General features: G+C 36.7%; 1 protein-coding gene across 3 annotated transcripts in view; it reads left to right on the top strand.

The window, feature by feature from the left end:
• PBDC1 (polysaccharide biosynthesis domain containing 1) overlaps positions 1 to 14,058 on the top strand; it is a 101,588-nt gene that overhangs the window by 50,206 nt on the left and 37,324 nt on the right. The window contains exon 10 of one of the 3 annotated variants that reach the window (XR_013761004.1): positions 1,931 to 2,239. The exons of 1 other annotated variant lie outside the window; for it this stretch is intronic. The gene's annotated coding sequence lies outside the window, so the exon portion shown is untranslated. Of the gene's footprint in view, positions 1 to 173; positions 193 to 1,930; positions 2,240 to 14,058 lie in introns of those variants that run through there. One more of the 3 variants, XR_013761005.1, reaches the window with a different exon arrangement.

The following is a 14,058-nucleotide window of genomic DNA, read 5'->3' as shown; positions in this document are numbered from 1 at the left end:
ACTGACTAAAAAGCAGATAGGGTGTACAGCATGTTATGCTAGATAAAGGATGATGCCTGTTTGGGGCAGGATGGGGCAGGAGAGTTTAATACTTTGTCATGTTACTAGGAATTGCAGATAATTTACAACTTATAAGTTGTTTATTCCTGGAATTTTTTATTTAATATTTTCAGACTAAGGTTGAAACACACGTAGCCAAATCCATGGAAAGCAAAATCATGCACTATGGTAGCATTATTTCTTCCTTTCCAATACAGGTATCTTTTGTTTCTTTCTGTTTTTAGTGCTCAACTAGCTTATCTAGGACATTCAGTACAATGTAGAATAGAGTTGGTGAGAAGCTACATCATCTTTCCCTGATTTTAGAAGATATCATTCTGGGTCAGGTATGGTTGCGCATGCCCGTAATCCCAAGCAGCTCAGGAGGCTGAGGCAGGAGGATCACAAGTTCAAAGTCATTCTCAGCAACTTAGCAAGGCCCTAAGCAACTCAGTGAGACCCTGTCTGTAAATGAAATATTTAAAAAGGGACTGGGGATGTGGCTCAGTGGTTAAGTACCTCTGGTTTCAATCCTTGGTATGAAAAACAAACAGAAGATATCATTCCTTCTCCACCATTAAATATGATGTTAAGCTGGGGATATAGCTCAGTTGGTAGAGTGCTTGCCTTGCAAGCACAAGGCCCTGGGTTCAATCTCCAGTACCGCAAAATAAATAAATAAATAAATAAATAAATAAATAAATAAATAAATAAATAAATAAATAAATAAATAAATAATATGATGTTAACTGTGAGTTTTTCATAGGTAGTATGAGAGTTAATTCTATGCACCAACTTGACTGTTAGAAAGTGGTAAAAAGGGGACTGGGGTTATAGCTCAGTGGTAGAGTGCTTGCTTAGCATGTGCGAGGCACTGGGTTTGATCCTCAGCACCACATAAAAACAAATAAATAAAATAAAGGTATTGTTTCCATCTACAACTAAACATTTAAAAAAAAATTTTTTAAAGTGGCAAAAAACTGAACTCTGTGATTTAGTGTTTTCTGAAAGGTTAAACTTTTGATGATGAAATTGGATATTTAGCAGTGGATATTTCTAAGCAAAGATTTACAGAAGCAACTTGTTTTTACCTGTTTATATATAGTAAAATGTGAGAAGAGAGAAATGAATTGAATATGAAAGTATTAAACAAAAAGGAACCTGAACTCAAAGATTTGGAAAATATTCATCCTATATATACTGCAGAGTTTAGCACCACCATAAAGGACTTATAAGAATGCAGGGGTGGTAATTCCCATCAAATTCTCATTCAACTCACTTATTTTCCCTGTGCAGAAAACAAGGGGATCTAGAAGAATTATATTAACTTATTGCAAGATTAACCAGGTGGTAACTGTAGTTGCAGCTGCTTACTAGATAAGTTTCATTGTTTAAATAAATTAACACATCCTATGGTACCTAGAATGCATCTGTTTATCTGGAAAATGTTTTTTTACTGCAAAATTATCCAAAAGAAGTTTACTTTCATCTGACAAGATCACCAATGTATTTTTCCTGTCTACATCAGGGGTATATCAACTCTACAGTCCCATGTCATCGTGTATGCTGATTGGGTCTATAAAAAAGAAGTATCACCTATGTTAGATTTATTGGTAAAACATTTGTTTGCTGCAGGGTGGGAAATAAGTATAAGGAAATTGCAGGGGCCTTATACAAGAGTGGAACTTCTAAGAGTCCAATGGTATAGGGCATGCTCAAATATATCTTTTTGGAGGATAAGTTGTTGCACAAGGCCCTTCTTACAAAAGAAACAGGTCATAATTAGTAGTGGGCCTCCCGGATTTTGAAGGCAATAGATTCCTCAGTTGAGTGTGTTACTCTAGCCCATTTACTGAAAAGCTGCTAGTTTTTGCTTTTTTTTTTTTTCCAGGGCGTTATGAAACCTAGGACCTTATGAAAGCACTCTACAACTGAGCTACATCCCCAACACCAAAAGTTGCCAGATTTGAGGAGAGATAAGAATAAGAGGAAGTTTTGCAACAAGTTCAGGCTACCATGCTAGTTGTTTTGCCACTTGTGTCATATGATCCAGCATGTCCAATGGTGCTTGAAGTGTCATGACAGATAGGAATGCTGTTTGGAATCTTTGCTAGTCCCCTATAGGTAAATCATAATGGATTTTGGAGAAAAGCTTTATCACCCTCTGAAGATGCTTGTTCTCCCTTAGAGAAATAGTTTTTGGACTATGTGAAAGTCCATTAAATGGTGACCTCAGCAGAGGAGGATTTTAGTAATAAAGTAAATAAGACTTGGTAATGACTAGTGAAATGTGGCCCGCCAGTTTTCACGTGACCTGAGCTTCTAATCATGAACTAGATGTTATGTGACTCATGAAGAAAACTATCAGCCTCGTTCATCCTCTACCTGTTATTGCCCAGTGGGCTCATGAACATAGTGTCCATGATGGCTGGAATGGAGGTTATGCATGGGCACATCAACATGAACTTCATCACCAAAATTGACCTTGCTTGGGTCACTATTGACTGCCCAGTCTACCAGAAGCAGAGACCAGCACTGAATCCCTAGTGGCACCATGTCCTGGTGTGATAAGCTAGCTTCCTGGAGGCAAGTTGATTATGTTGAGCCGTTTCTATCATGGAAGGGGTAGTATTTTGTTCTTATTGAAACAAACATTCACTTGGATTTCCCAGAAGGCTATAAATGCTCTGAATCAGTGTCCAAAATATGGTTTTATTTCTTCCATAGCCAGATAAAATTTATAGGTCTAGGAATCAAGGGATGGAATTGGAAGTAATATCACTCATTATTACTCCTAGGAAGATTTTTGCTTCTTCTCTCTGACCTTATGCTCTGCTGGCCTTAGAGGCCATAGTTCCATAGGGAGAAATGCCACCAGTAGACTTGATAATAATAATTCAATGGAACTAGAAGATAAGATTGCCACCTGGCCACTTTGGGCTTCTAATGCCTCTGAGTCAACAGGCAGAGAAGAGATTTACTATGTTGGTTGTGGTGATGGTGCTGACTACCTAGAGAAAATAGAGGTAAGGATGAGTGTGTCCACAATCTAGGAGATTCCTTAGGGCATCACTGGTTATTATGATGCCCTGTGATTAATGTCAACAGAAAACTACAACAACCCAATCCAGGGAGGGCCACCAATGGCCCAGATGTTTAAGGAATGAAAGTTTGGGTCACCCTACCAGGTAAAGAACAATAGCCAGCCCAGTTGCCTGTGAAAGACAAAGGGAATACAGAGTTGGTAGTGGAAGAGAGTAGTTATAAATAGCAGCTATGATCATGTAACAAATCATAGAAATGAGGACTGTAATCATCATGAGTATTATTTTCTTATTTTGCTATGCATAAAATTTGTATTTGTATGTGGATATATACATATATATTAAGCAAATATCTTTCATTTATTTTCTCTTATTTCTTTATTATGTAAAAATATTTATTGACATTATGCCATGATATTTAAGTTACTGGATATCAAGGAGAAAAGAAAACATTACTCAAGGACTTTATCTCCTCTTCTAAAGAAGTTAATGGGTGTTCAGTTGCATGTGTGCTGGTTGTATCATGTTAGATAAAATTATGCTCTTATCATTTTCTTAATTTTGGAGATTAAGAATGCTTTAAAGAGATGTGTATGGGTGCCAAACTGAGAAAGGATGATACTACTTTCTTTTCGTGTCAACTTGAATAGGCCAGGGGACACATATATTTGGTTAAACACTGTTTCTGAGTGTTTCTGTGAGGGTGTTTCCATATGAGATTAGCATTTGAATGAGTCAATTGAGTAAGCAGATTTCTTTCCCCAAAGGTGGCAAAGTTCATCAAAACTGTTGAGAATCTGAATAGAATAAAATTAAGAGGAAGGGAGAAAAAATAAAAAAATAAAAAATAAAAATTCAGGTAAAATATCTAAAAAGAAAAAAAAAAAAAAAAGAGGAAGGGAGAATTCACTCTCTCCCTGAATGCTTGAGATGGAACATACATTTTCCTGGTTTCAGACTTGCAATTACACTAGCTTTCCTGGTTCTCAGACCTTTGCACTAAAACTGGAACTTGCACCTGATTATTTTGCTTTCAGATTTGGACTGAAACTATTGACTTTCCTATGTTTTCAGCTTACAGATGTCAGATTGTGGCACTTCTCAACCTTTTACCATCACATGAGCCAATTATTATTAATCAATCAATGGGTCATATTGGTTCTGCTTGTCTGAAGAACCCTAATACAGTTGATTATCATGTTGAAATTCCATTTTATTACTAGTTCATTAAATGTTTTTTAAATGAAAGGGTGTTGGATTTTTTTCAAATATTTTTCTGCATCTATGGAGCTGATCATGTGGATTTTGAATTTGTTTGAGTAGTATACTATATTATAATGTTTGATGTTTATATGTTAAAACAACCTTGTGTTCATGGAGTAAATCTGACTGATTGAAATATAATTACTTTATATGTTACTAGATTCCATTTGCCTCCATTTTGTTGAGGATTATGTTACTATTTATAAGGATTATTGGTCTTTAGATTATTTTTCTAGTGTTTTTCTTGTCTGGTTTTGATATCAAAGTTTTACTGGAATCAGCATGAATTGAGAAGGTGATCTCAAATTTTCTTTTGTGGGAGAGTTTGAGAAGTATTGCTGTTAATTGCTCTTGAAACATTTGGCATAATTCACCAGTGAAACAGTCTGCATATTGTGTGTGTGTGTGTGTGTGTGCGCGTGTGCGCACACATGCGTTAGTGCTCACACACATGCACACATACATATGTGTTCATGAAAACATATTCCAGGTATGTGACCATGAAGCAAGTTGGACGACATAAAGTTCTGGAAAGCATACTGAAACCAAGATAACTGTTGCTGCTCAGAACATCCACCTACTCCCCTTGGAAATGTTGACCACGTGTAGCAAAGCAATATAATCCCTTTAAACAGAGAGTAGACTGAAGCAGCAACCAGATGGCTTAACATGCCATCATGCCATCAGTGACTCCTTTTTTTTCTCTTTCCCTTTTTCCTTTCTTTTCATGGTATAGAAGGTTAGACAGCTATGCATTTCAAGTGCAGATATCATTGTGTCTTCTTGTCACCCAAGACTGTCTCTTGCAGCATAAGTTCCCCCCTGAATAAATCTTTGAATATTAACCAACCTAGAGTGGTCTGCCTCTTTATTTGGTCTGAGCTTATACTCCACTTATGGAAGGTAATTCCCAGTTCTAGTAGGGAGTTTTCCCAATAATTGGTACACCACCAGAAGCTGACCAATGAAATGGGTTTGAGGAATGAAACATGTGCAGGGGAAATCCTGGATTGACAGGCTGTGTCCCTGTGGGAATCAATAGCCCATATGCTTGATGCATATAGACCTCTGCAGGAGTATGAATATGCCTCCAAAGTACTCCAGGGTCTTATCACCCCATTTGAGGAATTTAAAACAGAGTTCCTCAGGAAGGTTGAGAATCAGGATAAAAAATTAGAATCTTAGATGTATAGGTATGCTTAAGGTTTTTTTTGGTAAGTTATGCAGGTTTATTTTATTTTTAAATTTGTTCTAATTAGTTATACATGATGGTAGAATGCACTGTGACACATCATAGATAAATGGAATATGATTTCTCATTCTTTTGGTTATACATGATGTAGAATCACACTGGTCATGTACATATATATATAAATGTCTGATTCATTCTACTATCCTTCCTACCCCCTTACCCTTCCTGTCCCTTTGCTCCCCTCTACCTAATCCAAAGTAACTCTATTCTTCCATAGCCACCTCCCTTATTGTGAATTAGCATCTGCATATCAGAGAAAACACTCTACCTTTGGTTCTTTGGAATGGGCTTATTCCACTTAGCATGACATTCTCCAGCTCCATCCATTTACTGGCAAATACCATAATTTCATTCTTCTTAAAGACTAATATTCCATTGTATATATATGCCACATTTTCTTTATCCATTCATTTGTTGAAGGACACCTAGACTCCTAAAGCACAAGAAGTAAAATCAAGAATCAATAAATGGGATGGATTACAAACTAAAAAGCTTCTCAGCAAAGGAAACAATAATGTGAAGAGAAAGCCTATGGAATGGGAGAAAATCTACCACATGCATCTCCAGGATAGAGCATTAATCTCCAGGATATATAAAGAACTCAAAATTTATCACCAAAAGCCCAAATAACCCAATCAATAAATGGGCTAAGGAAATGAACAGACACTTTGCAGAAGAAATATAATTGATTAACAAATATATGAAAAGATGTTCAACATTCTAGCAAATAGAGAAATGCATATTAAAACTACTCTAAGATTTCATCTCACTCCAGTCAGAATGGAATTACTGAGAATACAGGCAACAATAAATGTTGGTGAAGATGTGGGGAAAAGGGTACACTCATACATTGTTGGTAGGACTGCAAATTGGTGCAACCATTATGGAAAGCAGTATTGGAGATTCCTCAGAAAACTTGGAATGGAACCATCATTTGACCCAGCTTTCCCACTCCTCAGTTTATGCCCAACTTAAATAAGCATACTACAGTGACACAGCCACATCAATGTTTACAGCAGCTCAACTCACAATAGCCATACTATGGTTGGTATGCTTAAGTTTTGAGGAAGAAGGTTCTCTAAGGTGAAGGTCCATGCCATTATGTCATGGGCAGACTGGGATACTAAGACATGGAACACATTGAAAAGTAAGGCATGTTTGTTAGTAAGTAAGCTATGAGATATGACAAGTGTATTCTGTTAAGGGAAAAGAGAAATTTTTATCCTGAAGTAGAATGACTGCTTGTTTCACAATGAAAAAGTAAAGTCATAGAAAAGAAAACCTGAATGAATATAAGAAAGTTTCAGAAAATTTGCTAAAGGTGAATATTGTGAAAGGAATTTTATGTGTGATCAAGCTGGTTAAGGATAGAATTATTTATGTTTTTCTAAAGATCGAGCATTAATATCAAGTACACTGATGCAAAACTGGAATTTCAACCTCTGTTAAAAGAAGAAAGAAAGAGGAAGTACTGGGGATGATTTATAGCAAATTATATTCCATGCTTTTATAGTTATGTCAAAATGAATCCCAATATTATGTATAACTAAAAAGAATAAAAAGGGCAAAAAATACATATTTCCAGCCAGTACAGGAATAGCATTTTATGTTCTATAAACATGGAGTATATTTTTATTTACCTCTGTACTACTGATTTTTTGCCCAATACACATTAAATACATGCTAAATGAATGAATCAGAATAAAAATGCTGTTTGATATGTTTATATGACTTGGATAATCTTTGGTAAGTAAGAATGTTGTTGATTTAATTTAAACAGACATGTCTTCAGGTTTGTCAGCATTAAGTACAATGCAGAGTCACAACTTTTATCTCTATTAGATGTTTAAGATTATGAAGTTATTAGTTCAATCTAGGAACAAATATCCAAGGGTAAATACAGTGTCCATTGCTTTGTTTATATCAAGCATAGTAATACAACAAAATAAGTCATGTATTTAACTGTTTAGGTTCTTGATTTCATGATGACTGCCTAAAATATGCGTGTTACAAAATAGTTAACAGAGAAATAGCTTGATAATGGCTAGCTTTCTTTTTTGTTACAATATGTCTATTTAAAAATAGCTTCCCATAGAAATAAAAAAGGATATAAAGAGAGATCTCACAAAAATGGAAGACCAATAGTGTAGATGAAGGGGATCAAGATGGAGAAAGGAGGAGAGGACGTGGGTAAGTGCTGTGGCATGAAATCTACCAAATTATGCTATTTCCATGTATGAAAATACCACAATAAATCTTGCTTTTATATATAATTATGATGAATTAATTAAAATAGTGATAATAATAGAAAGGAGGCCAGCAAGCAGATCAGGAGGAGGGAGGACAGAAGGGAAAAGGAAGATAAAGGGGCATGAGATTGATTCAACCATGTTAAGTGTATGTATAAATATGGCATAATAAATCCTACTATCATGTATGATTGTAATGCACTAATAAAAATAAAAATAGCTTTACAAATTTATTTGGTGACATACTCTTTAAGTTCTACTAAGTTAAATTGAATGATGGATATTCATTGAATGTCTAGATCATCTCCAAATGAGATAAAATACTGAAAAATTAATTACTGAACATGAGTTTAAGTTATACTTTTGACTTCTTCCTATTCTGTTTTATTTTTTTAAGAAAAAGAAAAAATAAGTTTTATTGCTTTGCTAACAAAGGAGAAGCACAGGGGACTCCTATCCCAGAGGTTGTGATTCTGCTCATCCTGGGGAACATAGGGTTTTTAAAGAGGTGATTCAAAGGCTACATTCAATTTGTTCTGTCCAGAGTTGTAATTCATTCATTAATTTGGGAGATAGTCATTTCTGAGATCTTCTGGTGCCATCCCCAATGTCTGAACTACTTCCTTCCTATGGTGGATATGTGTTCAAAGACAGATAACTCTACCTATGATGGAAAGAAAGGTAATCATGTAGGGAAAGGGAGAGATTAGGAAGGAGCAGGGAGAGCAGAAGTGAAAGAAACATGTCCCTTTTGAAAATAAGTTACAATGGCAGAGTAGCAAGGGCTATATTCAAAGCATAAAAATACCACTTATATTTTCCCACTGTCAATTTCTACGTTTCATTTCTATGGGAAAATGGGCAATGACATCTCCAAGTTGCTTCCTGCTAAAAGAGAACAAGTTTGGGGGAAGTGACCCAAAGTTCTTGTTCTCTGTCAGGTGGGGCATGGCCAGTTAAGGGCATTCAGCATCAGAGCAGTTCAGAAGTTCACAGTAGCAGATGGGAGGTGACTGGACAAGGCATACATAGGGCAAGGATCATGCTAAACAACAATAAACAAAACAGCAAAGCATTACTTATTTGTAAACAATTAGCACAAAAGCAATTAGTATTTTAGCCAGTCTCTGAAAATCATGAAGATAGTAACTTATAATCATAATAGTGAAAAACAAATCAAGTTTATCTATGTAGGAGGTTAAGAAGATTTGTAGCTCTATGAGATCAGGCTCAAATTGATCAGGACAAACCTGTGTGACACTAGAGTCCTTTGTGTTCATTATTATTAGGCACTTCTACACAAGAACCCTTCCTTTATAGCCTCCAGCTTTACTTACTTTTGGTAGGGTTGACACTAGTGTACATCTTAAGTTACAATTTTGAAAAAAACCATTGTTTTTCCTTTCAAATGTCCATGTAGGACTGTGCTTTTAGGCTATAGTCTCCTGCCAGGTGTTTAAGACCAAGTGGGTCAAAACTGACCTTGTTCCTATCTACTCTTAAGATGCAACTGAGATTCTTCAGAGATCACTCTTGGGGACAGGTGTGAAGCCTCCTGGCCCCTTTAGCTTTCCTCTACCAGTGGTGCTACTTGCAAGGATGGGTCGGGCCTTGATGACAATACATAGCTTCTCTTAGAAGCATCAGGGACATTTCCATCTCCAATGACCCTCCTCTTCGCAGAATGTGCACTGGTTGGCTTCCTGTTCTCTAGGGTCCTCTCAATCTCCCTGATCCACAGATAGGGTGACTCAACTGGAGTTCAGAGCTGTCTGGTCATTCTCTGGGTCCTGGCTTACCTTAGGGGGTAAGGGTCAAAATGTTGGCTGCTTTTTCTTTGATCCTTTTACTCCCTTGACTTTGATCTCCAAGGTTTTGGTTTCAAATACCCAGCAAGCCAGTTTCACCAGTCTTAAAGTGAGAGTAAAAAGTTAGAACTTCAATATCTAATTTTATCATTACTCCTTTCATTTCATTGGGGTCAGTGTTAGTACTGAAAATCTGCCTTGTATCCTATCTGTGCTATAGATGATGGCTTATTGTCTCAAATTAACTCACGAGTTCTGCTAGAAGTAGTACTTCTGCAAAACACTAATAGGCAAAACTTATAAAGTTTTACAAGCAAACTACAAAATAAACACTAACGTATCTTTAATGTCTATTTAATCTCTGCAAAAAACCCATATATTTATCACTTCAATTACATACATGTTTTACCTTCTTTTAAAGCTCTTTTCCAAACCTAAATACCTCTTAAAATTTACCCAAACCTTTACTTAAGTTTTCTATTAAATCCCATTTACTTTTTGATCATAGTAATCTTTACAAGAACAATAACAAAAATCTATCTTTTGTACACAACTTTAAATAAGGCTAATTCTAGCCTACTTCAGAACTATCCCAACATGGAGAAGGATGAGAAGCAGGGCCTTTACTCAGTAAGGCTAGCCTATTGACAAATCTTAAAAAGTGTTTTATTTCTAAATCTGATCTTTGCCTTTTTAAAAAATATCATTCTACAAAGTTCTTATGTATTATTTCCTGAGTCTATCTGGATATCAGTTAACATAATACAACATTACTTATGAAACTATATCAAACACAGAGGCTAAAAGAGTGCTTAACTTCCCTTTTGTGAAAAAGTTGGCAGAATGTTTTCATGTTCCACACTGTCAACCTTTGAACAAATCAGGCTTTCCCCATTACCTTCCAAAAATACATATAAATTCCCATCCTAGTGTAAAGAGTAACAAGATTTTATATATAACTTATTGACAGTAGGTTGCCTTCATCCAATTATAAAAAATTACATAAACAAATACCAACCAAATGTGTTATTTCTATATAAATCTGCAGGAGACTGATACAATTTTAGTGTAGAGAGCATCAACTTGGTACACTTCTAAGCTTTACATTTAACTAAGTTTAACTTTTAAAGTAAAATTTAGAATCACAGTGTACTGTAACAATCGTCACAGGTCTGCATGGCTTAGCAGCACTAGCAAAAATCAAAGGGAAGCCTCAAATCTCATTTAAGTTTGGTAAAACATCCTTTTTTGTTTTATTTGTTCTGTTTAGATATACATGACAGTAGAATGTGTTTTGACATAAGTACATGGAGTATAATTTAGGAACCCATTCTTGTGGTTGTACATGTTATGGAGCTTCCCTTGGTCATGTGCCTTAAATCTCTTATACATTTAGGAAACAATGTTAATGATCAGAAATAAACTTAGTCAAAGCAAACAGATAAGTTTAGTTGCCTTGCCAGTAAACCTAGATAAACTTTCATTTTATAAACTTTGGCAAGACTCAGGCAGATATAGTTCTCAGATAAATACATATATCTAGTCACATATATTTGGTGTATCAACTATATTGTTATAACCTAAAATAACAGTTGTTTATTTAGCCATTTATGAAGTAATCATTTAAAAGACTTTAAAGCAGGTGCAAACCCTAATTCCTTTAAGACTTAGTTTCCATAAGTAATAAAACCTAACAGATACAAGAAAACTATCTTGACAACAGCAGATAAATTTTTCACTTTGCTTCATATCAGTATATGTAAAATTCAGATAACTTTAACTGAAGATGCTAATTATAGCCAGTTAAATCACATATACAAAATTTTGAGATTTTACCTTCCACAAATCTTCAACTTCCTTAGACATTCTACAACTTGTTTACATCCTTAGTTTTGTCCTCTCTTTCATCTTGGACTTTAGCACAAGAATATTACTTTATTGGCTGGGGATGTAGCTCAGTTGGTCGAGTGCTTGCCTAGTATGCACAAAGCCCTGGCTGCAATTCCCCAGCACCACCACTAAAAAAATATTACTTTACCAGACAAAACACTTTCTCATCCAGAAACATTTCTTTTATCTTCTAATTTTCATACTAAAATGTATTTCCATACCTATAACTTTCTTTTATCTTTTCCAGTTTCAGAGCCTTCCTTAAGTTCATATTCTAAAACAATCCTTATGAATGTTATCTATGCATTTAATTTATAAAACAAATTTCATCCCAGGAGAGGGTTGGACAATGTTGCATATACAAAAACTGCCTTAATCTTTTTTCTCCCAGGTTGCAGTCAAAGGGTTGGCGCACAGGATACTTTTGAGCCTGACCTGTCTCCGTTATCATTAGCACAATGCCATCAACTTTAAGTGAGTTCCTCCCGTTAGTTGTACCCAGAGTCTCCTTTTGGCCTTTTTCTTACACTAGGCATATGGATATGCAATGGAGGAAGCCCTTTCCATCCTTTCTTTAGACTTCTTTGAAGATATCTTTGTAGAGTCTTCCTACAAAACACAGGTTGTCTTTAGTTTCTGTTTTTTTCTTTTCTGGGTACAGTTGTTTATCCTGCCAGTCTCCCCATGCATTTAGTTTGATGGGATACTGTCCTAACAAGAATTGCTCTACCCCAGTGATAGATATCCCTTGGCCAAATGGGGTGTCCTGCCATATCTTAAAAGGGGAGACTATTCCTGTCCCCAGGTCATAAACTAAGAGTGCTGGAACCTACTGCCATGCCCTTTGTAGCCAGCAGCTTCCACCCCCTATGACCAAAAGGGGCTGGAAGGCAAGACAGAAGCCAGGTCCTCTTTGCCCATTTTTCTACAGCCTAGGCAGCTTTCCTGGGATTTTTCCAGCCCTGAGCTGGTGTTCTTGACCCACAGGGAGATGATCTGCAACTGCCTGGGGCCAGGCTGAGAAACTATGCTGGGACTGCCAGCACTGGGTTTAAAGAATTTAAATCTTTTTAAACCCTTTCTTCTGGTGCCCTGCTCTCCTTGCACACCAGAGGCAGTGCTTTTTTGTACCTTTAACTTAGCTTCTGACTGTTTAGATTCCTTATCATACAACTGCAGTAAAGTATATGGACAAGATTCTGTGTGTATACTTTACCTCTGACAGACCAACTCCAACTGCAGGATTGTATAACAATCCAAAAAAAAAAAAAAAAAAAAAAAAAAAAAAAAAAAACCCAAAGGCCGCATCTTTTTCTTAGGCTTATGCCTATAGGTGGCCCATTCAGTCAAGATCTTTCTTTCCAAGAGATCCCTAGTAAGATCAATATAGCATGATCCATGTCTTAAAGGGCCAGTAACAGATACAAAATAGAAACTTAAGAGACAGACAACCAGAGAGGATACCAGAAACCATGGTTGACCAATGGGAAACTTTAAAACATACAGACTTGCACATACAAATTTCTTCCACTTACTTTACCTTTAGGCAGACCAACCCCAACAACAAGATTGTATAATAATCCAGAAAGCTATTCGAAGGCTGGATTGTTACAGTAAAACAATAACTTTTTCTTAGACAGACTTATACCTTTAGGTGACTCTTCAAATTTTTCTTTTTTACCTCTAACAGAACAACTCAAGTTAAAAGAAATAAATGGACAATCAGCAAAGATCCCCAAATCATGGCCGACAGACAGGAACCTCTAAAACAGACCAGCCAAGATCTTTCCCAAGAAATTACCTGTAAGATCAAGACAGTACTGACCATGTCTTAAAAGGGGCAGTAACAGATACAAACAAAAATGCAGACAGACAACCAGAGGACATTCCCACACCCAAGGCCAAGAAATAGATGAGAACCTAGAACAGACCAGAAGGGAGTAAATATCCCCTAGGTTCTTAAGTCCCTCTTAACCATGATTTCTACCCCAGCAGTGCCAAAGATGTCCTCACAAAGAGGAACAAGATGTGTGGAATCAGGGGTCTCAGTGTGCACACTGGAGAACTTACCAGATAGCCAAGGGTGTCCCAACTTTACTGAGTTCAGTTTCCTTTTTCTCAAAGTGGACCAAGATGAAGCAACCTGTACCATTCAGGGAGAGAAGGTAAGAGTTCCCTGAAGCAAAAGGAGCTTTGGCAGCTGTTGGGATGATAGTTTAGCCCCTCCCTTTACTCACAGGAACAGCTCCTTCCATTGGACCTGAGGCAAACTCACCTGGTCTCCTAACTCTCTTGCAGTTGGCTGTCAACAGGCCTGAATCCCAGAGACTTGAGTGGCTGGGCAGGAGGTTCACCAGCCAGCTTGCATCCTCAGCTTGGAGACCCAGGCTTGTCCAAGAAAGCTGGATTTGGGGCTGCTCTTGGGTCCCATCTGGGGGACCAAATTTGTTGCCAAAAGCTCAGTCCTTGTCCCCAATGCCAATCCAATAATGAGGACATGATTTTGAAGAAAA

This window comes from Sciurus vulgaris (genome assembly GCF_902686455.1).
Source record: "Sciurus vulgaris genome assembly, chromosome: X".
NCBI lineage: Eukaryota > Metazoa > Chordata > Mammalia > Rodentia > Sciuridae > Sciurus > Sciurus vulgaris.
The sequence above is the reverse complement of the archived record's forward strand: the minus strand, read 5'-3'. Positions and strand labels throughout refer to the sequence as shown.